Raw genomic sequence first — 23,592 nt, forward strand, 5'->3', positions numbered from 1 at the left:
TCATCATTAAACCAAGGAGAGGTGAGGAGGTGATTGCTTGACTCAGCGACAATCCAGTGAGACTTCCAAAAGATGGATTTCCAAAACTATGTGAACAAGGAGATAACATTAGCTAGATCGAATGACTTAATGAAGTATGCTCGAGGAAAACATACACAATTAAACATTGGCTGAAATGTGCACCCGAAATATGGGCTAGGTAGCACGATCAATGTTCGAATGATGATTCATTAAGCCATAGACGTAGAATGGAACTATAGACCAATAACTTCAAAGCAATAGGGTTGCTAGAAGTTTAGAATTTACACATCACAGACCATTTGTCGGTATTTCGTTTAGAAACTACATGGGGACCAAGAAAGAATGGTGATGGTGAGAAGTATCACTGTACCAAGAATTCTTAAGAGGTGGAGTAATGTTCTCGACATTCTTGACATAAAAAAATGGTAATACTCCACGGTAGAACATAACATAAGTTGGATAGCCGGGGAAATCAAGATACATCACAAAATATGAACAAGTTCGTGTTGGGGGGGGGAGGTAAGAATATTGTCGATGATAACATAATTCATCGAGGGGCAAGGATGGTATTTCTCATCCTGAATTTCGACACACAACTTGGAAGAAATCAAATTGTTGACAATGATCACGACAAATTGTCGAGAGGTTTTCAAGAAGATGTAATTGATCAATGATGACATCAAGTCAAAGGAATGATGAAAGCGATAGGTTAATGGAACCAAGGGTACGACACAAACTTGAAATCAAGCTTGTTGTTCAAGGCGAACTAATATGACGAGGAAGATCGACGTAAGCTTAGCTCATCATCGAAAGTTGTGTTCCGAGAAGGACCAGGTAGCACAGTTAAAATTTAGCACGCTAATGATATAGCCGATCAGGCTAGGAATGACTTAATGATTATTAAACTCGTAAGCAACGAAAATTTCCTAGAGTTATTGAATCGGAGTGCGGACTTGATTCACTAATCGGTGTTCTCGGTTGACAAACAACCCAGAGCCCATGAAGTGACAAAGACAAGGTAAGGTAGTACTTCATCAAAGTTTATAAGATGTAGTGCAATGGTAAGATATCCCTGAGATACCAGGGGTAACACTCAAAGGTAGATCATAATAGAGGTTGGGCAGGCGTATTGACCTGCAGAAGACAAGTGATTTAGCTTGTCCAAGAAATGGTATTTAAAGGAGAACATGGTCGGAACCACGATTGCAAAAGGCCAGATCCCAGATATAAGATGAACTTATACCAAGGGAATAATTAATTTAAGAGAAGCTTTTAATGATAAGATCTACATCGTGTCCATGGGCATGAACACAAAGTTCAAGGTCGACTCCCACTTCTCCAATGCATATCCTTTCATTTACTTCTCGCGTTCGATGAAGTTGTAATGTTGAAATTTTATATGGCAAAATACCAGGAGAGTATGACTCGTGAAAACTTTCGAGTTCACCCATATTAAGGAAGGCATAGGTTCAACCCATCAGGGCTTCTTAGAACATATACCACGAACTTCGGAGTAAATAATACCAGCTCGAAAGTAGAGTATGGTTCACAAGGCAGAGGATACAATTTACCAAAGGCATCATGTATCCGAGGAAAAGCTCACCAGCTTATTTAATATGGAGGACATTGTCGGATAAAATCCGACAAAAGGGTCTGGTGGTCCCCAAGGGATCTGATGTGAGCATCAGTACTCAACCAGAGGAAGAAAGAATGCAAGGAGATCAGACTATAGAAACAACTGACTAACTCAAAAGCTCAAATGCAAAGGAATTATGAATTCCAAGACAAGGGATCAGAAGCAATGCTCTGATTAGGGATGGATAAGTTGAATAGCCTTAGGGGTACAATCGATGACGATTTGATTGGTCGAGATCCAGCTCATGTTAAAGATGTCTGAGCCGGAAGGATGAATTCTAGGATCTGATTGAGGATTGCGAGCATTCGCAACATATTGAATCAATGGACTCAAAAAGATAATGACAAAGGGTGCCAATAAGATTTCGAGGTTTATGGGATTAATCATAATGCTAGTAAGCAAGAATTTCAAGAGCAACAGGCTCCTGAAGATTTTCGGAAGATCGAATGATATTTTGAACACTCTTGTGAAATACTTGAATCAACTGGGGATGAGCGGATACTCGGTAAGTGCGAGGATTATCCGTAGGGGTATTCAGTTGACAAAGAACAGCAGGGTAGTAAGCTCAAGGGATTCTCGGAGCAACAAAGAGAATTTCGAGGTATCTTGTAATAACAAGATCAACTGGGAAACATTGTATGAATGGCGAGTATACGTGGTTATCTATAGGAGTTTATCAATGAAAGGGAATTGCAAAAGCGATGAACACAAGTCCTCGGGTTATCAGCAGAGAGTATCTTCAGGGTCTTCACGTGCAGCAGACGATCATCAGTAATAAGGGGCTCTCCGGGTGAAAGTGATAACGAGATCCTAATGTTAGATTTAGTAAAATTCACTTAACCCGAATAGAAGAGAGATCAGAGTCCCAGAGTATAGACAAGGAGTAAAAGATCCTAATACCACCCAATGGCGACGTGGGCCCGTAAGACACACAGCCATGTTAGTAAAAGTTTTTGCAATGTCTAGACTCGACTTCGGCCAAGGAGTTGGAAAGGGGGATTCCTACAGGCAGTCGGCTCTGATACCAACTTGTGACGCCCCCGATTTGACCGTACACTAATCATGCACGCAAATGTGTACGATCAAGATCAGGGACTCACGGGAAGATATCACAACACAACTCTACAACATAAATAAGTCATACAAGCATTATAATACAAGCCAGGGGCCTCGAGGGCTCGAATACAAGTGCTCGATCACAGACGAGTCAGCGGAAGCAACAATATCTGAGTACAGACATAAGTTAAACAAGTTTGCCTTAAGAAGGCTAGCACAAAAGTAGCAACGATCAAAAAGGCAAGGCCTCCTGCCTGGGACCTCCTAACTACTCCTCGAAGACGAACTCCATGTAGCATCATCCTCGGGATCTCTAGCTCCTGGACTCCAGCATCTGGTTGAGACAATCCGATATAGAAAAAGGGAAAAGAGGGAGAAAAGCAACCGTGAGTACTCATCCAAAGTACTCGCAAGCAAGGAGCTACACTACATATGCATGGGTATATGTGTAAAGGGCCATATCAGTGGACTGAACTGCAGAATGCCAGAATAAGGGGGGATAGCTAGTCCTGTCGAAGACTACGCTTCTGGACATCTCCATCTTGCAGCATGTAGAAAAGAGTAGATTGAAGTCCTCCAAGTAGCATCGCATAGCATAATCTTACCCGGCAATCCCCTCCTCGTCGCCCTGTTAGAGAGCGATCACCGGGTTGTATCTGGCACTTGGAAGGGTGTATTTTATTCAGTATCCAGTTCTAGTTGTCATAAGCTCAAGGTACAACTCCGGGTCGTCCTTTTACCGAGGGACACGGCTATTCGAATAGATAAACTTCCCTGCAGGGGTGCACCACATAACCCAACACGCTCGATCCCATTTGGCCGGACACACTTTTCTGGGTCATGCCCGGCCTCGTAAGATCAACACGTCGCAGCCCCACCTAGGCTCAACAGAGAGGTCAGCACGCCGGTCTAACCCTATGCGCGCAGGGGTCTGGGCCCATCGCCCTATGCACACCTGCACGTTGCGTACGCGGCCGGAAGCAGACCTAGCCCCCTTAATACAAGCGCGAGCTTACGGTCCAATGCGGCGCGCGCCACTCAGTTGCTGACGTCAAAAGAGCTTCGGCTGATACCACGACGTCGGGATACCCATAACTACTCCCACGTAGATGGTTAGTGCGTATAGACCAAATGGCCAGACTCAGATCAAATACCAAGATCTCGTTAAGCGTGTTAAGTATCCGCGAACGCCGACCAGGGCCAGGCCCACCTCTCACCTAGGCGGTCTCAACCTGCCCTGTCGCTCCGCCATAAAGTAACAGTCGGGGGCCGTCAGGAACCCAGGCCCACCTCTACCGGGATGGAGCCACCTGTCCTTTCAGCCCCCTCATCAGAATCACTTGCGGGTACTCAACGAGCCGACCCGACTTTAGTCACCACATGTGTCATGTATATAATGTATATAGTATATACCCGTGATCACCTCCCGAAGTGATCACGGCCCAGTAGTATAGCATGGCAGACGGACAAGAGTGTAGGGCCACTGATGGAACACTAGCATCCTATACTAAGCAGTAGGATAGCAGGTAAGGGAAACAACTGTAGCAACAATGACAGGCTATGCAACAGAATAGGATTAATCAAAAGCAGTAACATGCTACACTACTCTAATGCAAGTAGTAGAGAGTAGAGTAGGCGATATCTGGTGATCAAGGGGGGGGCTTGCCTGGTTGCTCAGACATGGAGGGGTCATCGGTGACGTAGTCGACCACACGGGCATCATCATCGTCACGGGGTCTACCGAAGAGAAGAGGGGGGAGAAACAGTAAATATATAGCAAGCAAGTGCATAACAAGACAACAGGCAGAGCTAGACGTGTTCTAACGCGGTATGAGGTGATACCGGTGAAGGGGGAAAACATCCGGGAAAATATCCCCGGTGTTTCGCGTTTTCGGGCAGATGAATCGGAGGGGAAAGTTGCGTGTTCGTTATTCTAGGGATGCGTGGCGGACGAACGGGCTGCGTAACCGGATTCGTCTCGTCGTTCTGAGCAACTTTCATGTACAAAGTTTTTTCATCCGAGCTACGGATTATTTTATATTAATTTATAAAGATTTAAATTATTTCTAGAATTAATAGAATTAATTTAATTAGAAAATTAATTACGACGTTAGCGTGAGGTCAGCATGATGTCATCAGTCAACCATCTGTTGACTGGGTCAACAGACGCGTGGGTCCCGTTCGTCATAGTCTCAGGTTAACTAAACAGTAGTTAGTTTTTATTAATTGAATAATTAGTTTTAATTATTTAATTAAACAGATTAATTAAGTTTATTTAACTAAATTTTATTATTATTATTTTTATAACTTTATTTTTAATTCTCGTTTCCTTTTCTTTTTTTCTTTTTTTTTACAGAAGGATGTGGGGCGGGGGCCCCACTGGGCAGTGGCCCATCGGGCCAAACGGGCGCGGGCGTGCGCCCGCACGACGAGGCGAGCTGGGCGCGCGGGCGCCGGGGCGGCAGCAGGCCGGGGCACGCGGGACGCGCGGGCGAGGTGCGGGTGTGAGGGACAGAGGGGAGAGGAGCGGACGGGGGTGCTCACAGGGAGCTGCAGGGGGGCAGTGGGCTCGAGGCGGAGGACGGGGACGCGCGCCGGTGGGGAGGAGGCGGCGACGGACGTAGGCGACGGCGGCCGACGAGGTCCAGCGGTGGTCGGCGACAGGGGGGTCCGGGCGACCCGGCGGCAGCGGCGTCCTGGGCGGCGGCGGCGGATCCAGGGGCGAGACGGCGAGGCGGCGAGGAGGAGGACGTCTGGCGCGAGCTCCCCTGCTCGACGTGGGTGCGGGCCTGCCGGCGGAGGAGGGTGCGGGCGTCGCGCGGAAGGAGCCGGTGGTGTTGGCCGGCTTGCTTCGGTGGCCGACTAGGCGGGGGGGGCGCCGGTGACGAGGCAGTGGACGGGCGGCTCAGGCGAGCACACATGCGCGCCGGTGAGCGCCGCCCACGGCCGGGCGTGGAGATCCAGGTGGCGGCGCGAGGACAGCGGGAGAAGCTGCGGGGCGGCATGGTCGGGCGAGCATGAAAGGGGTCAAGCGCGAGTGCGAGCGCGTCCCTCTGTGGGTGGCGGCGCGAGGAAGAAAGAGGGAAGGAGCGAGGGGATCGCGAGAGATGGGATCGATCAGGAGGCTGGGCTCACGATCGGCTAGGTTAAGGGGGATTTAGGCGGGCCTTGGGCCATGTTGTTGCCAGATGGCCAAAAGCCCGGGGTACTCTATTTTCTTATACCTTTTAATTTCCTTTACTGTTTTCCTTTTTCACTGTTGTTTGCATTTTTTTATTAGGCCACACTTGATCTTTTGTTCTATGTGAAACTTGACGCACAATTTCTTGGCAATATTATGGGCTGGCACAACAAGTTTCAAAGCATTTGGGAGAGTTCAACTATTTTTAGCAATTGAAAAGGTCAGATAATTAGCCGCTGGTATGCTGTTATAATTTCCGATGGCATTCTAAACATCTCCAAAATGTTTGTTTAATGTAAGAAAATTCTGTAGTGAATATTTCCAACCTAAGGAACATTTTAGTTTTGCAGTTTGAAGAAATTTTATTTTGACTTTATTTTAAATTTTGAATTTGAATCGTTTTTGAACCATCGCGAGACTAACTACAGTGACCGCGGTGACATGGCATCATTAGGAGAGGGTTACTGTAGCTTAATTATCCGGGCGTCACAATATATCACATCATGTCTTGACCATATCACATCACAACATGCCCTGCAAAAACAAGTTAGACATTCTCTACTTTGTTGTTGTAAGTTTTACGTGGGTGCTACGGGCTTCTAGTAAGAACCGTTCTTACCTACGCATCAAAACCACAACGGTGATTTATCAAGTGTTTTGTTTTAACCTTCAACAAGGACCGGCCGCAGTCAAATTCGATTCAACTAAAGTTGGAGAAACAGACACCCGCCAACCACCTTTATGCAAAACTAGTTGCATGTCTACCGGTGGAACCGGTCTCAGGAACATGGTCATGTAAGGTTGGTCCGGGCCGCTTCATCCAAGAATACCGCCGAATCAAAATAAGACATTGGTGGTAAGCAGTATGATGATCACCGCCCACAACTCTTTGTGTTCTACTCGCGCATATCATCTACGCATAGACCTGGCACGGATACCACTGTTAGGGAACGTAGCATGCAATTTCAAAGCATTTCCTACGCTCACGCAAAATATATCTAGGAGATTCATAGCAACGAGAGTGGAAGAGTGTGTCCACATACCCTCGTAGACCGAAAGCGGAAGCGTCTGACAACGCAGTTGATGTAGTCAAACTTCTTCTCGTTCTGACCGATCAAGCACCGAACGTACGACACCTCCGAGTTCTGCACACGTTCAGCTCGATGACGTCCCTCGGACTCTTGATCCAGCAAAGTGTCAATGGAGATTCCGTCAGCACGACGGCATGGTGACGGTGATGGTGAAGTGATCCGTACAGGGCTTCGCCTAAGCACTACGTGAATATGACCGGAGGCGTAAACTGTGGAGGGGGCGCCGCACACGGCTAACAATGTTTGTTGTGTGTTCTAGCGGTGCCCCCCACATATATATAGGTTGGAGAGGAGGAGAGGCAGCCAAGGGGGCGCCCAAAGTGGGAGGAATCCTACTTGGGGTCCTCCCAATTCGGCCTCCCCCCTTTCCTATTCCTATTCGAAGTAGGAAGGGAAGAGGGGAAGGGGAATCCTATTCCCTTTTTCCTTTCCTTCTTCCCCTTTCTTTCTCCAATTTGGCCAGCCCATAAGGGGGGGCGCACCAGCCCCTTTGTGGCTGGTGTGTTTCCCTCCTGGCCCATTAGGCCCATATAGCTTGTCGGGGGTTGCCGGAACCCCTTCCAGTCACCCGATACGTACCCGGTACCCCAGAACACTTCTGGTGTCCGAATACTATCGTCCTATATATGAATCTTTACCTCTCTACCATTTCGAGACTCCTCGTCATGTCCTTGATCTCATCCAGGACTCCGAACAAAATTCGGTCACCAAATCACATTTTAACTCATATAATACAAAATCATCATCGGACGTTAAGCGTGCGGACCCTACGGGTTTGAGAACTATATAGACATGACCGAGACACCTCTCTGGTCAATAACCAATAGCGGAACCTGGATGCTCATATTGGCTCCCAACTATTCTATGAAGATCTTTATCGGTCAAACCATTATGACAACATACGTTATTCCCTTTGTCATCGGTATGTTACTTGCCCGAGATTCGATCGTCGGTATCTTCATACCTAGTTCAATCTCGTTACCGGCAAGTCTCTTTACTCGTTCCGTAATGGATCATCCCGCAACTAACTCATTAGTCACATTGCTTGCAAGGCTTATTATGATGTGCATTACCGAGAGGGCCCAGAGATACCTCTCCGATACTCGGAGTGACAAATCCTAATCTCGATCTATGCCAACCCAACAAACACCTTCGGAGATACCTGTAGAGCATCTTTATAATCACCCAGTTACGTTGTGACGTTTGATAGCACACAAGGTATTCCTCCGATATCGGAGAGTTGCATAATCTCATAGTCGAAGGAATATGTATTTGACATGAAGAAAGCAATAGCAATAAAACTTAACGATCAACATGCTAAGCTAACGGATGGGTCTTCTCCATCACATCATTCTCCTAATGATGTGATCCCGTTCATCAAATGACAACACATATCTATGGTTAGGAAACTTAACCATCTTTGATTAACGAGCTAGTCTAGTAGAGGCTTACTAGGGACACGGTGTTTTGTCTATGTATCCACACATGTATCAAGTTTCCGGTTAATACAATTCTAGCATGAATAATAAACATTTATCAAGATATAAGGAAATATAAAATAACAACTTTATTATTGCCTCTAGGGCATATTTCCTTCAGGTGCTTTATGCTTCATATTATTATCCAATGATGTGTTGCCATCCTATGATGTCTGAGTAGATTTTCGTTGTCCTATCGGTGATTGGTGAATTGCTATGATTGGTTTAATTTGCTTGTGGTTATGTTGTTGTCCTTTGGTGCCCATCATATGACCGCGAGTGTGGATCACACCATAGGGTTAGTTGTATGTTGATAGGACTATGTATTGGAGGGCAAGGGTGATAGCAGCTTCAGCCTAGCATAGAAATTGATGCATACGGGATTGAAGGGGGACCAATATATCTTAATGCTATGGTTGGGTGTTACCTTAATGAATGTTAGTAGTTGCGGATGCTTGCTAATAGTTCCAATCATAAGTGCATAGAATTCCAAGTAAAGGATGACATGCTAGCAGTGGCCTCTCCCACATAAAACTTGCTATTGGTCTAGTAACGTAGTCAATTGCTTAGGGACAATTCCGCAACTCCTACCACCACTTTTCCACACTCGTTAAACTAACTTAATTGTTTCTTTATCTAAACAGCCCCTAGCTTTTATTTACGTGTTCTTTATTATCTTGCAAACCTATACCACAACACCTACAAAGTACTTCTAGTTTCATACTTGTTCTAGGTAAAGAGAACTTTAAGCATGTGTAGAGTTGTATCGGTGGTCGATATAACTTGAAGGGAATACAAATCCTACCTTTAGCTCCTCGTTAGGTCTGGCACTCTTATTTATCGAGAAAGACTACAACCGATCCCCTATACTTGTGGGTTATCAGTTCCACATCCTCTTGTCCTTTCCACGCCATTGTTGAACTTGTCTGAAATGCACTAGATAAAACCATTAGTCCAACAAGAGATATGTTGACATTAATTACCAAAATCACCCAGGGAGCACTTGTGCTTTCACCAACAAATACAACATCATCGCCATTGTCATCATAATCATCATCCACTCTGTCATCATCATCATCCACATCCTTATCATCTGCAACATCAAGAACCCTAGTGGATCATCCTGTGTATCATTTGACTCATCCATACATGTATGCCATTCCTTTTGTCATGATGATTGTTATCCCCATGTGTGAGTAGACCCCTAGTTCTCGGTGATATGGATGAACATTGGTATGTGTAGGATCTAAAATGTTATTATGGATATGAGATCCCCCATTGAATGCTTAGTTCAATAACTTCGTGAATATTGTGAAGACAGTCCACTCAGCATTTATGCCTTATGGCCACAAAGTTTATCACTATCGTTGTAAAGGGCTAGGTTGTGGAGGTAATTCTAGGTGACAGTAAAAGCCTACTGCTCCTAACCTTTACAATTGACCAGGGAATCACGAATAACCCTTAGAGAGGTCGTGTCCATGAGGTAACCCTTAATTATCATGAGTTGTAACCCTTTGGGAGAGACTATGATGGTGGCGTGCATGGCACGAAGTCTACCTTGAGTAGAACGTGTACCGTACCCAGCTCTGCCCAGCTTAATTGTCAACAGTGGCTCAACTATCCATCCCATATTTTGCCTAAGCATAGGTGCGTAGAAACATACCAATGGTGATTCCGGACTCCCTGAGAACGCCTTACTCTTCTGATGTTTCATCGGTCACTCTAGGCATTGCTCTTTATTTACTTTCATGCTATTTACTTTAAAGTTTACTAGCACATATGCCCGTGCGTTGCAACGGGAGAGATATTTTATTTACGACAGGCAACAGGAAACATAATCGATGTGTCCACAAAAAAAGGGTCTCCACAACGGTAGGCGACAGAGCAGCAAGTTGCGGTCTTCTCATTGGACATGTTTAGCCCGTGAAATCTTGATAGTGGTGAGGTTGGTGGGCATGGTGGCAAGCACCCAACTCGTGCCTTTTTCTTTCGCGTCCGCCTCCATCTCAGGGTTGTGCATGCCTCCTTATTTGGTGGATCTGTGACGACCTTCGGGATACGGTTGCTTGGACCACTCTCCTACGACGGCGTAACCTGATGGATTACTAATTGCAGCGCATAAATCATGTTTCATAAGCATAATCAGGCATGAATGTCCCTTCATTATGACAGTTTATTATCTTTGATTATTTTAGCGCTCACGTATCCACAATTTTTTTAATTAGAGCCAAACAACATATTCTCTTTTATTGGCACATGCACATAATCTTTTTAATTTATATCCAACCAGGATAAACAAACGCGCGCTGCTAACCAATGGCCAGCGTGAATATTTAATAAAATACGGTAGCTTCAGATTAGATTTTTTTATTTTTTTGAACATTCAATATGAACTGCCGGATATTCTTCGAAACGATAACTTTTTTTGAAAGCCTGGACAGTTTAAAACAAAGTGAACATTTTTTTTCGAAAATTACATATAATTTTTGAAAAACACAAACAAAATTAGAAACGGGAATATTAATTGAAATCGTATATTTTCTTTGGAAATAATGAACCTTTTATAAAACACAACATTATTGATTTTTTCGAAAACGGGAACATTCAAAACAATTTAAAAATTGTTTTTCTTGGATGCAAACATTATTTTATTTTCGTGAAATTTTCATTACAATAGGAATATTTTTTGAATATGGAAAATTTTATAAAATGTTAATTTTATAAAATAATCTCGAAAAATTCTTATTTTATTAAATGGCAACATTTTTTAAATGTTGAGGAAATTCCGAAACCAGATATTTTTAAGTTTCTAAATTTTTTCAAAACAGGAATAAAAAAATTTGACGCTGATTTTTTTGAATATTTTTAATAAAAATTGAAATTTTGAATATATTGTGTATATTTTGCGGAATTCTGGACAATTTTTTTGTCTTTTCTAGTGGAGAGACGCACAAAAATTTAGTACCACCTCGGATAGAAAAAAATTATTTTCGGCGGTGAACGGATGAAAATATTGGAGAAACGCACCTTACATTATTAGTAGGTATAGATACGGAAAAATAAAAATAAAGAAGGGGAAAATGAAAACGAAACAGAAATGGAACACTGAACAAACAAAAACGGGCCGGCCTAGTCTTGGGCGACCTGTGCGTACCTTCAACTATTTGTCACCACGTGCGACAAATAACGCCCTCCCAACGCATGGGCAGGATAATTACTGGATTGGCTTTGTTGGGCTGGAGTGCGCCTGCCCCAATTGCGGAATTCTGGACAATTTTTTTGTCTTTTCTAGTGGAGAGACGCACAAAAATTTAGTACCACCTAGGATAGAAAAAATTTATTTTCGGCGGTGAACGGATGAAAATATTGGAGAAACGCACCTTGCTTTATTAGTAGGTATAGACTCCATTACTCAACTATGATCTATATCCGCCCTCACTTTGCTTTAAGTCTACAATTATTTGCAGGCACAAAAACACATAATTCACTACAAGAGGCAAAAGTCTAATTCTTGTGCTCCATGTGGAATCGATACTCGGCTACAACTAAACCATGTGCACTTGCAGGCCATCACTCCAATCCACCGCAAACCCCTTTCCAAGCTCGATCTTGAAGCAGATCTGATGAGCAACACCGGTAGAACCTTGCTGCATTTGATCCTCGTTGACTTGGTAATATATTTCACCACGTCGTTGTAGATTGATCTTAGTCACCGAGTTAGGGTACTGAGATCCATACTCACAATACTCAACCTCTATGCATATGGCTAGTTCATCCCTGCTATTTCCTCATGTTTTTACTGCTACGGTAGATCTTTAGGACTCTAAGATTTACTGAGCGTTTTTTGTTGCGGTTCCTCGCGTTCAATACTGCTAGATCTAGATTCAAGAATTTTTTTCTCCATCGATAACTAGTTAGTTTCTATTCTAGTAAAATTCTTGAATCCTGCTAGCACAAAATCTATCGATAATATTACCACTTGTGATATATCTTGAATCTCTGGTAAAAACTCTCAGAAATGTTTTTCATCAATAAAATTCTCTGTGCGTACACATAACCCTGTCTATTTTCCCTCTCACCTTTGAATCTATTCACAGGTGATCATGGCGTGGAGAACGCACTGAGTTCGATAAGGAACTAGAAGAGCAATTGCCTCATATCTCACCAGACAAAGGCACCAGTAAGAAGCGCATGAGGGGCGCCGCTAAATCTTCGAAGCTACTCAAGGCACCAAAGAAAAACGCCGAAGAGAAACCTGGAGAAGTAATCAAAGAAGAAATCCCCGAGGAAACCGTACAACGGATGAAGATGTTGAAGGAATTGCTGCCACTGATGATCAAGCAGCTACAGAGGACCAAAGTATCGGTTCCGAAGACCGACCCAGGAAAGGTGGTTGTGGTTGAGAACCTGACACAACTGCTGAAATGTCTGAGCCTGGACCATACCTTACACCCCTCGTGGATAAACACTGACAGAACGAAACAAAAGGTTGTGGAAAATCCGTCGGTAGTGGGCGAAGAAATGGTAACATATGAAAATGTTCGAGAGAAGTATGTCGTCCTGTTTACTTTCACTCCTCCATGGACTGAATGCATTGCTGAAGGCTACATCAAGGAAGGAGAAGATAGAGTGAGGCCTCCACAACCTCCCATTGCTCACCCCAGTTCTATCAAGGCTCCTGCAAATTATCCTAAGGAAGTCGAGAAGAAGGCCAAAGCCAAAGCCAAGAGAGACAAAAAGGTGGACAAGATTGTCACAGCCCTAGAATATTTGCTTGTAAATAGTTGCATTTAGAAACATCCAATCATGTTTAAATTTCAAATTAAGTTGAAAGAGGGATTGATCAAACCCTAGTACTAAATCAATTCAACTAGGTTAATTCCAAACTTTTCAATGAACCCAAAATGCCCTTAAAAATGTTCATCATTTATGGCACAAGATGAAAACCACTACAAAAAATGGTGCACATTTTTCCAGGACATAATTGGGCTTTGAATTAACCCAGCAAGTATTTGAATTGGAGCTATAAATGACTATAAATAATTTTATAGCTCCAATAATTGTGAAACTTGTTGTGGGGTATTGGAATCATCCAGTAAGTTACAATAATTATCAAAAGCAACTAAATTGAATTGGTTTGATAACCAAATTCAAAACACACACACACACACACACACACACACACACACATGCAGAACAGAGAGAGAGAGAGAGAGAGGGAGAGAGAGAGAGAGAGAGAGAGAGAGAGAGAGAGAAACTTACATGTGCAGCCGGCCTAGGAGAGAAGTGGCCCAGCCCATAGTTCCTCGTGTTCTTATCGTTCCTTTTTGCCACTTGTTGACAAACGGGGGAGATGTACATCAAGAGTTAGATGTGTGGGTTATTTGCTAGGTTTAGGTTTATCTGCATTTGGCTTTTCTCGAAACATTTGCTTTTCAGTCGTTAAACTATTTCTATTGGTACTGACCCCGCAATGTTATCGCTATCATATCTGTTTTACATGTATACACTTTATGAGAAATTGCGACTCTAAAATATTTTGCTTCTTCTTCTCTGATATTCTTGAAAATCTATGCGCAGGAGAAACTCTTTCAGAGATCAATCCAAAACTGCTTGTGAACATTTGTGATAAAACTATAACGCATGGAAGGAGAAGAAGGAGAAGGAGAAGGAGGAGGAGGAGGAGGAGGAGGAGGAGGAGGACGACGACGACGACGACAACGCTGGCCCCTCGATGGTGATCGAGCTTAGTTCGGATTTGATGAAGACGAGGACGACGAGTCGGGCTCCGGCATCGACTAGGACAACCTTGAGTAGTTTGCAGTAGTTTGTAGCCAAAGTATCTTTGTATCCGAACTATGTTTAAGTTTGTATCTGAACTATGGTTTAAGTTTGCATGTTCAAAACTCTATGTTTGCATGTTTGATCGGATTTGCAATGGTTTCATTGTTTTTGTGCCCAATGTAGGGCAGCTGTTGGAGCGAATTGGTTTCCTATTATAAAGCCGTTGTTGGAGGAAAAAAAAACAGGTGACGCAAAATGCACCTTTTGATGTGCCATAACCACCTTTTGCGTGCCTATATTGGGCTGTTGTTGAAGGTGCTCTAATGGTATATGCACGGCACAAAGGAAAACATGCATGCAAGCATGCATCTGATTCTAAAAAAAAAATGCAAGCATGCATCTATGTATGACCTGTGTATCTATCCAGCCTCATGTGACGTATCGTTGGCGGACGCCTAAGCGGCTTCTCTTTGGACATCGACTCCGGACACACCTTCGTCGATCGAGCTTCCGAAGGTGTACGACACGCCGTGAAACTCCACGAGTCGCTGTGGAGCATGACGAGGACGTCCGCCAACCAGCCGGACCATTGGACAAACCACCGGGCAAGTGAACACGTCAAGAAATCGGTTACGGAAGAAAAACAAGTCGACGTGATGCGCCACGTTTGCTTTTTTAGCATGGTATATACTACAAGCGTTCACATACATGCGCATACACAACTCTATCAATGTACTCCCTCTGTTTTTAAATATTTGTCTTTTTAGAAATTTCAACAAGTGACTACATACAAAGCAAAATGAGTGAATCTACATTCTAAAATATGTCTATATACATCCGTACGTGATAGTCCATATGAAAGACAAATATTTAGAAACGGAGAGAGTACAACATACGCATGCACACCCACCCTTTAACATGTGCCTTGACATATGTGACAGAGCATGGCATAACGTGCACGAAAAACAGAAGTGGTGACAGTTAATACGGCACATGTTTGCTTAAACACAGTAAAATGCATAAGAAAAATCTCAAATGGGATAATTTCTGTTACCAACGACAAGGTAAAAAACTGAAGTTAACTTTGTAATAAAACAAGCAGTGGCAGGCACTCTCTCGCATCTAGTAACAGCTAACCACGGAATTGACTTAACCCATAAATTATAAGACACGGCACGGTAGGTAGGTCCCCTTGGAAAACCACAGCTAGACCAGTGAAGTTGCTAGCTGAGTAGAGCACTGTAGTTGAAGAAGAGGTAAGCATGGCAAAAGTTGAACAAAGACAGCCTGACTCCACGCTGAAGAGGACAAGACGCGATCAGAGTAGTGCTCTGTCAATGATCTCCTGCAGAGGCCTCGTGTCCTGGAAAGGTAAGGAAGAAGAAGAAGAAGAAATTAGTACATAAGTAAAGTATAATAGCCAAAAAAATTAATTCCTATACAAGACAGTTGCTGCTCACCCTGGCTGGAAGTTTGAGCCACCGTTTCACCGCTTGATGTACCGATTCTGTGCAAATGGCGGCAGTAATCTGTGCGTTGCCCTGAGCCATGACACCAATTACACCATGTGCGCCCAACACAGGTCCTCCTGAGCTGCCATCCTTTATCGGACAATCAACCTGAACCCAAAGTTCTTCACCAGCCGACACGGGGTTGGGGTTTTCTCCATCACCACTACAAAATGAAGCTTGCTTAAGTACAATCCGTAGCACAATTCATATAGTAGAAACTTGAGTGCATTAATTGATGACTTGAATGTACTCACGCAATCAAGGCAGGCAGGATAGATGGAAGCCTGGCAAGCGCTTGCACACCTGGCGGTGCAAACTCATCTGCATCGCAGTATCCAATTGCAATCGCACTCGTCCCAACTGGCAGTTCGCGCGAACGAGGAGTGAAGCTTAGAGCCGGCGGCAGTGGCTCACTGTATTTTCCAATGTGAATGACAGCAATGTCAACGAACGGGTCCTGAAACAATACATTGCCACGTCGCTGCTCGACTCCACCTTTTTCACAGGCCATTCTAACAAGAACCTTATCTTGAGATCTGTCGAAGGCTTCTTTTTCCCACTCGAGCACATGGTTGTTTGTCATCACAAGGCCATCGAAACCTCTGTTTTTCATTATGAAACCAGAGCCGGTCATAACGCACACCTCCTTGCCATAAATTATCTTGATCAAAAGGGTCTGCACAACACTCCTCCTAGCTTTCTTTGCTATAGCTAGGACACGTGGATCAGGATTGGTCTTCATCACAACGCTGACCTGTTATGCAAATTAAACTGTGAGATGATTTTTACTGGAAATGATAGATGGACGCCGGGCATCACAAAACCACTAATAAAACGCTGTTCAATAATCAACCACAGATCATTTTGCTTCAAAGCACAACTATATATTTTAGACGCTGGACCGTATGACATCTTCAAATAAAACTGTATAAAGCAATAGAATCAGGACAAATGAAACAGGGCAATGCAAATGGTCAACTTTATACAAACAAATAGTAATAAAGTGCAGACGCTGACCAGGCTATGTATGTACTCCTTCCGTTCCAAAATAGATGACTCAACTTTATACTAGTACAAAGTTGAGTCATCTATTTTGGAACGGAGGGAGTAATACACAATGCCAGCAGGTCAGGCTAACATGGACCATATCATGTTCCAATCACTTATCCATCAATGTAGAAGAATATATCTTATCAAGATGGTGTAAGAAAAAAAAATACTAGTCTAACTCAGCAAGCTCAGTTCATTGATTAGCTCACAGCAGTAATCAGAGATGGTATCACTAGAACATCGCTGTAGAAGAATACCATTTTTTTATTTAAACTAGTAAGAACCTTCATTATGGTGAAGTCTGCCTTTTTAAGAAGGAAATACGGAACCCAAAAAAAGACAGGCATCCTCTTATAGGACTTGTCAGAGCAAGACAACAAAATTACCACGCCAGCGGGGCGGGGCGGAGCGGAGCGGAGCGGGGAGCCAAGCAACAAACAACAGGAACGAAATTGGTCTTGCACGAAACCCCCTGTTTCCATCCCAGAATTCCACTTGATGTAGTGATTTAATCCAACACCAAGGATTTTCTTGTTCCCGGCAGACTCACAAAAAAGGAAGTACTCCCTCCGTTCCTAAATACTTGTCTTGCATTTCAACAAGTGACTACATACGGAGTAAAATGAGTGAATCTACATTCTAAAATATGTCTACATACATCCGTATGTGATAGTCATTTGAAATGCCTAGAAAGACAAGTATTTAGGAACGGAGGGAGTAGTATTTTCTTGTTCCACCCACACAAAAAAAGGGAAGGGTTTTCTTGTTCGCAGAAAAAGAAAGGGCAGAGCTTTTGTGAGCTCGCGGCGGAGGCGCATGCAGGCAACAGTTGGCGAGAAAGTACGGCGAACTGGATCGCAGAGGTGCTGCCGGCCGCCACCCGCGAACACAGATGAGAAGGGAGGGGGGAGTCCTGTTACCTTGGCCGGCGGGGGAAAGGGGCGGACGGAGAAGCTCGCCGGAGAGGAGATCTTTTCGCTTCAACTGCGGAAACAAAGTGGTTCGGCGAGGTTAGGGCACCGACGGCGGAGGAAGCGATCGTGTGTAAAAAGAAGATAATGCAAGCGGACGGGAAGCTTGCTCACGGAGATGAGATCGATAGCCCGACGGCCGGCGAGAGGGAGCAGAGCATGTAGGGCGGACGGAAATCGAAATGCTCTTTCTTTGCGAACCCCGTAAGAGGGAGAGGAGAGGCGCGGTGGATTGGTCTTTGCCTCTGCGAGTTGACAGACGGAGCAGAGATAAAGCACGCTTTCTTTTGGCGAGGGCAGGGCCAGGAAGTGAAGGACAGCGCGCACCGTGCTCTCTCTTCGCCCATCGCCTGCCTGCCTGCCTGCCTTCTTTCTTTCCTCTTTGGGAAGAAGAAACCTGCCCCTTGGGCCACACGGGGCCACACGCAGTGAGAGAGAAGAGGGAGGGGGGTCTTACTTTGTTACAGTACAGATGGAGGGAGGAGCCGGCCACATTTGCGTTGAGCTGTGTAATGTTTTTTTTTTTGCGGGGTTACAAGGTGGTTGTTGTGGAGAGGAAAAACTATCGGCAATATTCCTAGTAGAGTTTAGGCCCTGTTTGGATTCTCGTTTCTAAATACACTTGTAAAACATATACAGGTCTCCGCCGGTCGTTTTGATTTCCGCCTAGAAATAGCTATTGGCCCGTAAGTTACACCCGGAAGTTAAATACACCTGTATTGAATTACCACCATACCAAGCGCGGCCTTAGTGTATCAATGATTACTGTCGCACACCGTTGGATGTTTTACAGGGACATTTTAAGCAACGCATGGTGTGCCATTTCAAGGTTTTAGAGATCACTTATTTTCTCCTGGGCACGCGCATTTACAAACTACTCTCCCTGGTGACTTGTTTTTTTATGCAGGCGTGGTACTAAGTACTGACTGTCCAGAACCTATTTATCAGTAATTATACATACATTATATTACTAGGAAACATGCCAGTGGTATTAAGTATTAACTGTCCAAAACCTTTTTATCAGTAATTATACATACATTATTTATTACTAGGAAACACCCGGATAAGATTAGTATACCCAAAAAAAATCTGACTTGGATGGAGATTAAGATTACACGCAACAAACTAAATATTATCAGAAAAACTGCATACAAATATAAAAGGTGGGCAATGAAGCTATAATTACATGTGCATCCTTATTCTTATACACAGATAATTCCATAACTACACAAAAGCCACTGGTAATCCATTATCTCACTGATCCATAACTACATAGAGATAAGAACCAAGGAGTCAAATTTGAGCTCGTGGAAGGCTCAAATTTGAAGAAAAAATTGTCATCCTCTCTTAAACATAATAATATCTAAATGGCTATTCCGAAAGAGGCAACCATGTTACCATCCCTCGGGCCACTATTCGTCATTCGGTTGATACCCAGCAGCCCATTGCCATTGGCAAAACTGAGAGCTATTAGCTGCAATGGATGCAGATTACATTGACATATATTTTTCTTATTTTTATCAGGTATGTAGAGGACCAGCTGGCATCTATAACTCTCTAATTCATTGAAACTTCTTCGTGTTCTACTTCTTTAGTATCATCTCCCTTGTGTAAACATCAGGAAAACTTCTCCGTGTTCTGCTTCCTTAGTAGCATCTCCCTTGTGTAAACATCAGGAAAACTTCTCCATGTTCTGCTTCCTTAGTAGCATCTCCCTTGTGTAAACATCAGGAGAGCAGATACTTGAAAGGCTTGACGACAGCAAATGTAGTCACACAATGGTCATCATGAATGTAGTAGCAGCAAGAAGTGGCACTAAGACTTTTGATTGACTCTGCATAGGGAGAAGATGGAAATTAGATCACTTTGTAGTTTGTATAATCAAAAGAGTTTAGGGTGAAATCCTTGTTACAGGCATTTTCCCGTAAAAAGGATGAAACCACTTGCTGCCTGCACAACCCAGGTTTGCAGCATACAAGCAGTTACACGCAGAGCATGTATGTAATATAACTATGTAAGGTACAAATCAAAAGAATATACATTATTCTTCCATATCGTAGGGAAAACAAATCTGGAGCACAGAGTAGAGAGAAACACCTTCAACACATGTTGCATATATGACTACCGCATGAAAATCTTCCTCATAAGAAAAAAATTGATGCCGGATGTATAAAAGAAATAATCCCCCCCCCCCCCCCTCCCTATAAGATTGCTCAATCAGGAATAAAATACAGTTAATACAGTTGTCCAACAACTTTTAATAATCAGCCTATAGGGGATAAGTTATTTCCCCCCTATAAGTTATAACTGTCATATATGTACACATTTGATGATTCCCATGTAAGAAGTATGCAATGTGACGAACAAGAGTAAGATCATCAAGCAATAACTGTCAATTTGTCACCTTACAAATTCAATCATAGTGACTATCACTACAATTAACAACAAAGAGCATATAACTTATCAGGAGGGTCCAAATTTCTGGAGCTAAAACATAGCGGCGTTAGATGGCAGTAACACTGTACCTGGGCTCAAGATGCTATTATAATTACCCTGGAGGACAAGTAAATAGGATTAAAAAAATGTCTAACCATTAATACATTGGCAGTCAGCTAGTATTTCTGAACTTAAACCCTCCACACTCTCGATGTGAATCACAAATCTCTTTGACTTAAAAGGAAATGTTCTGAATAATAATTACTAACAAAATCTATGAGCCAATGTTTTTACAACACCATCTGAAAAGAGTTCAGAGTTCAAGTATGTATGCCAATAAAATTGGCTGTGATTGGACACACTGCCAGTACCAGGAGCACACGGCTGACACAGAGTGACAGAGACGATGTGCAGGAGGTCCCTGTCACAAATAAAAAATTTACAGCAATTTAGTATTACTTGTCTGAACTGTATGAATCTCTGAAAGTTTGTACAAATGGAGAACTCCTGGAGTTTACTATTATCAGAAAAGCGGCAGCTGCCAGTGGCCTACATCCAATGAATTATGAGGTTACACAGATTGATTTTGATTGAAACAATATCCAACAACGTTGGATTAATCACCATAATTAAGCGAGCTTCTATCTACTGGCCAATTCAGAAACAATAAAATAAAACAAGAGCAATCGGAAACTATATCGTCCGCCAACACTTACCGGATCGACACAACCCGGCCTTCAGCACTTTCTGAATGGACAAAAGTTACAGTAACACTGTCTGAATTATCTTCACATAAGGTTATCTTCACTTAACACAAAGCACATAGATAAATCAACTAACAGATCCGAATTTCTCAATGGACAGAAGTTATAAAATACTGTCTGAAATGAATGCACAAAAGGAGCATCTCCAGAGCAAATAGGTGTGTAAAGTACATCAAAAGAAAAACAGCTTGGTGCTCATCTACAAGTCAAATAAGAAGACCAATCAGCTCCTACAGACATGAATACAAACAGGTTGCATTGGGATTAACTATCACCAAGTAAAATCAACATCCGAGGGAAAAATTGAACAAAAGTCGTATCCTTTAACAAGATCATTCTGTATATCAGAATTCATTCATTATCTTTCTACCCTGGTTCCAGCAGTTAGTGTTACTCCTGGATGGCTGTAGAAGCTAGCTGACTGAAAAACCACATAAGTTCACCGCTATGTGCTCGGTCCACTTTTTGTTTCAGTAATTTACACATTATCGATTCTGTTCAGTTAGCCATTAAATGTCCAGCAGTTATACAATAAAAAGTGTCCACTTTGGGAGTCAGTAGCAGTTAGCGTGTATAAGCTCTGGGAGTTAGCTTGCATCATGTAGAAGTTCGCTCTTGTAAAAAAATAAAAGGGAAAATAGATCAAAACATAAAACGACAATTGTGAACATCACTTCCTTCAGTGGAAATCGCTCCTGTAAAATTTGCAACTGCCGAATTGTTCATTTTGGGCAACATATTATTTTAGAATTACAAGAAGCGCATATATATGTTTGCCATATTGTGCACCCTTGTATGAATTGTTCCATAAAACAAAGTAGAAATTGTCACAGGAAACATCTGATGCTGCGCCATCTTGGTGCACAACACAAAAACATATGATTATATCTGTTGGATGTGACATAAGATAGATGGGTCGGTTCAGGGGCTTCTATCTACTGTCCAATTCAGAAACAATAAACTGAAACAAGAGCCATCAGAAGTGGCACCAATTCAGAAACAATAAACTGAAACAGGGGCTTCTATCAACTGATTAGCTTTCAAGGGGATACATACCTCTGGTATAGCCGCAGCAGGCGACATTGGATGGCTCAACGGATGTTCTTCTTCCACTGGCGAACTCGGCGGAGATAACATTGGAAGTTTCTTTGAAACTCACGATGATTGATCATCGAAAAAAGTAGCATAGCAGCCATCTAGATATCATATATCTCTCTGTTAACTTTTTCATCAGAAGGATCTCCGTGCTGGCACTCTCTTATAAGGTCTACTTCTAATGGTTACTCCTTGGTGTTAAAAATCTAATGCCATGTAACACTAACACATATCTTTACTTAGCTACTTCTAAGTTTTGATACAACCGAAGATTTTGGTTTCTCATACGGCAATTAGGTTTTATTTCGTATGGATGTTGTTGAGAAAAAATACCTTGCTCATCCAGACTATATTTTTCTCTTTCTTACTTCTATAATTATTTCAGTTTTTCTAAGAATTTTTTAAAGTATATGCATCATATGACAACAGTAAAATTGTTCACCCAAACTGTTTTTGTTCTGAAATGAGCTCGTTGAAGATGGTCTAAGAGGAAGAGCTGCTCACCTAGGAAACCTCGACGCCGGCCTGATCGAAGAGCTGCGTCAGGTGCTAGCTGCTGACGTCGTAGGTAAGGCTGCACATGTACACCTTGGCCTCCTCCGACGGCTCCAAGTACTCCCGGACCTCCTCCACACCACCGCGACCTCCTCCTCCACCTCAACCGCCGGCTCCTCCTCGGCGACGGAATCCAGGGCCTCGTCCTCCGGCTTACGACTGGGAGGGGCTTGGAGTCGTCTCCGGCTGCAGCGGGAGGGGATTTGGGTCTAGGGATTTGCCTTCCAACAGTTGGGATGTTGGGCCCTTTGGCACCGCCGTCGCCGTCTGGAGGAAGACCTGCAGCTGGAGCGGGGGCGGATGTGTGGGCTGCGGGCAGATGAGGAGGGGAAGGAGAACAGGGCAGCGGATGGCAGGAGAAGAGGACCGGCCGCCACCAGCGGCGCCATGCCCGTACGAATCTAGAGAGCACGCATCGAAGGGAGTACGTGCGTTTTCTCGCTTACCAGGACAACGGGTTGAATATACCAAACTACTCCCTCCATTCCTAAATATTTGTCTTTCTAGAGATTTCAACAAATGACTACATACAGAGCAAAATGAGTGAATCTACGCTCTAAAATATGTCTATATACATCCGTATGTAGTGGTCCATTTAAAATCTCTAAAAAGATAAATATTTAGAAACGGAGGGAGTACATACTAGTTTTTTGCAAAAACGTTTGGAAAAAATGTTTACCAAATATTTAAAAAATATATTAATCAAGCATTTGAAAATATGTTCAACAAGTATTTAAAAAATGTAAATGCGTATAAAAAACGTTGACCATGTATTAGAAAAATGTTAATCTTTTATCTGAAAAATGTTAATCAAGCATTTAAAAAAAGTATAAAAAATGTTGACTATGTATTAAAAACATCTTAATCTTGTACGTATTTGAAAAATAGTCAATGATTTGAAAAAATGTATACAGAAAAAATATTGACCATGTATTAAAAAGATTTACATTTGCATTGTAAAAG

At 43.1% G+C, this 23,592-nt stretch overlaps 2 long non-coding RNA genes across 2 annotated transcripts; both read right to left on the bottom strand.

Annotated features, from left to right (window-relative positions):
- Positions 1-15,228: 15,228 nt before the first annotated feature.
- LOC120964085 (uncharacterized) lies at positions 15,229-15,915 on the bottom strand. The gene is made up of 2 exons (XR_012183735.1): positions 15,708-15,915; positions 15,229-15,610 (listed from the first exon to the last, which is right to left on the bottom strand). It is a non-coding gene; the product is annotated as an uncharacterized lncRNA (long non-coding RNA).
- Positions 15,916-18,961: 3,046 nt separating this feature from the next.
- On the bottom strand, positions 18,962-23,059 carry LOC120965297 (uncharacterized). The gene is made up of 2 exons (XR_006664552.2): positions 22,579-23,059; positions 18,962-22,175 (listed from the first exon to the last, which is right to left on the bottom strand). It is a non-coding gene; the product is annotated as an uncharacterized lncRNA (long non-coding RNA).
- Between the last annotated feature and the right edge of the window lie 533 nt (positions 23,060-23,592).

Source organism: Aegilops tauschii, chromosome 5 (assembly GCF_002575655.3).
Source record: "Aegilops tauschii subsp. strangulata cultivar AL8/78 chromosome 5, Aet v6.0, whole genome shotgun sequence".
Classification (NCBI taxonomy): domain Eukaryota; kingdom Viridiplantae; phylum Streptophyta; class Magnoliopsida; order Poales; family Poaceae; genus Aegilops; species Aegilops tauschii.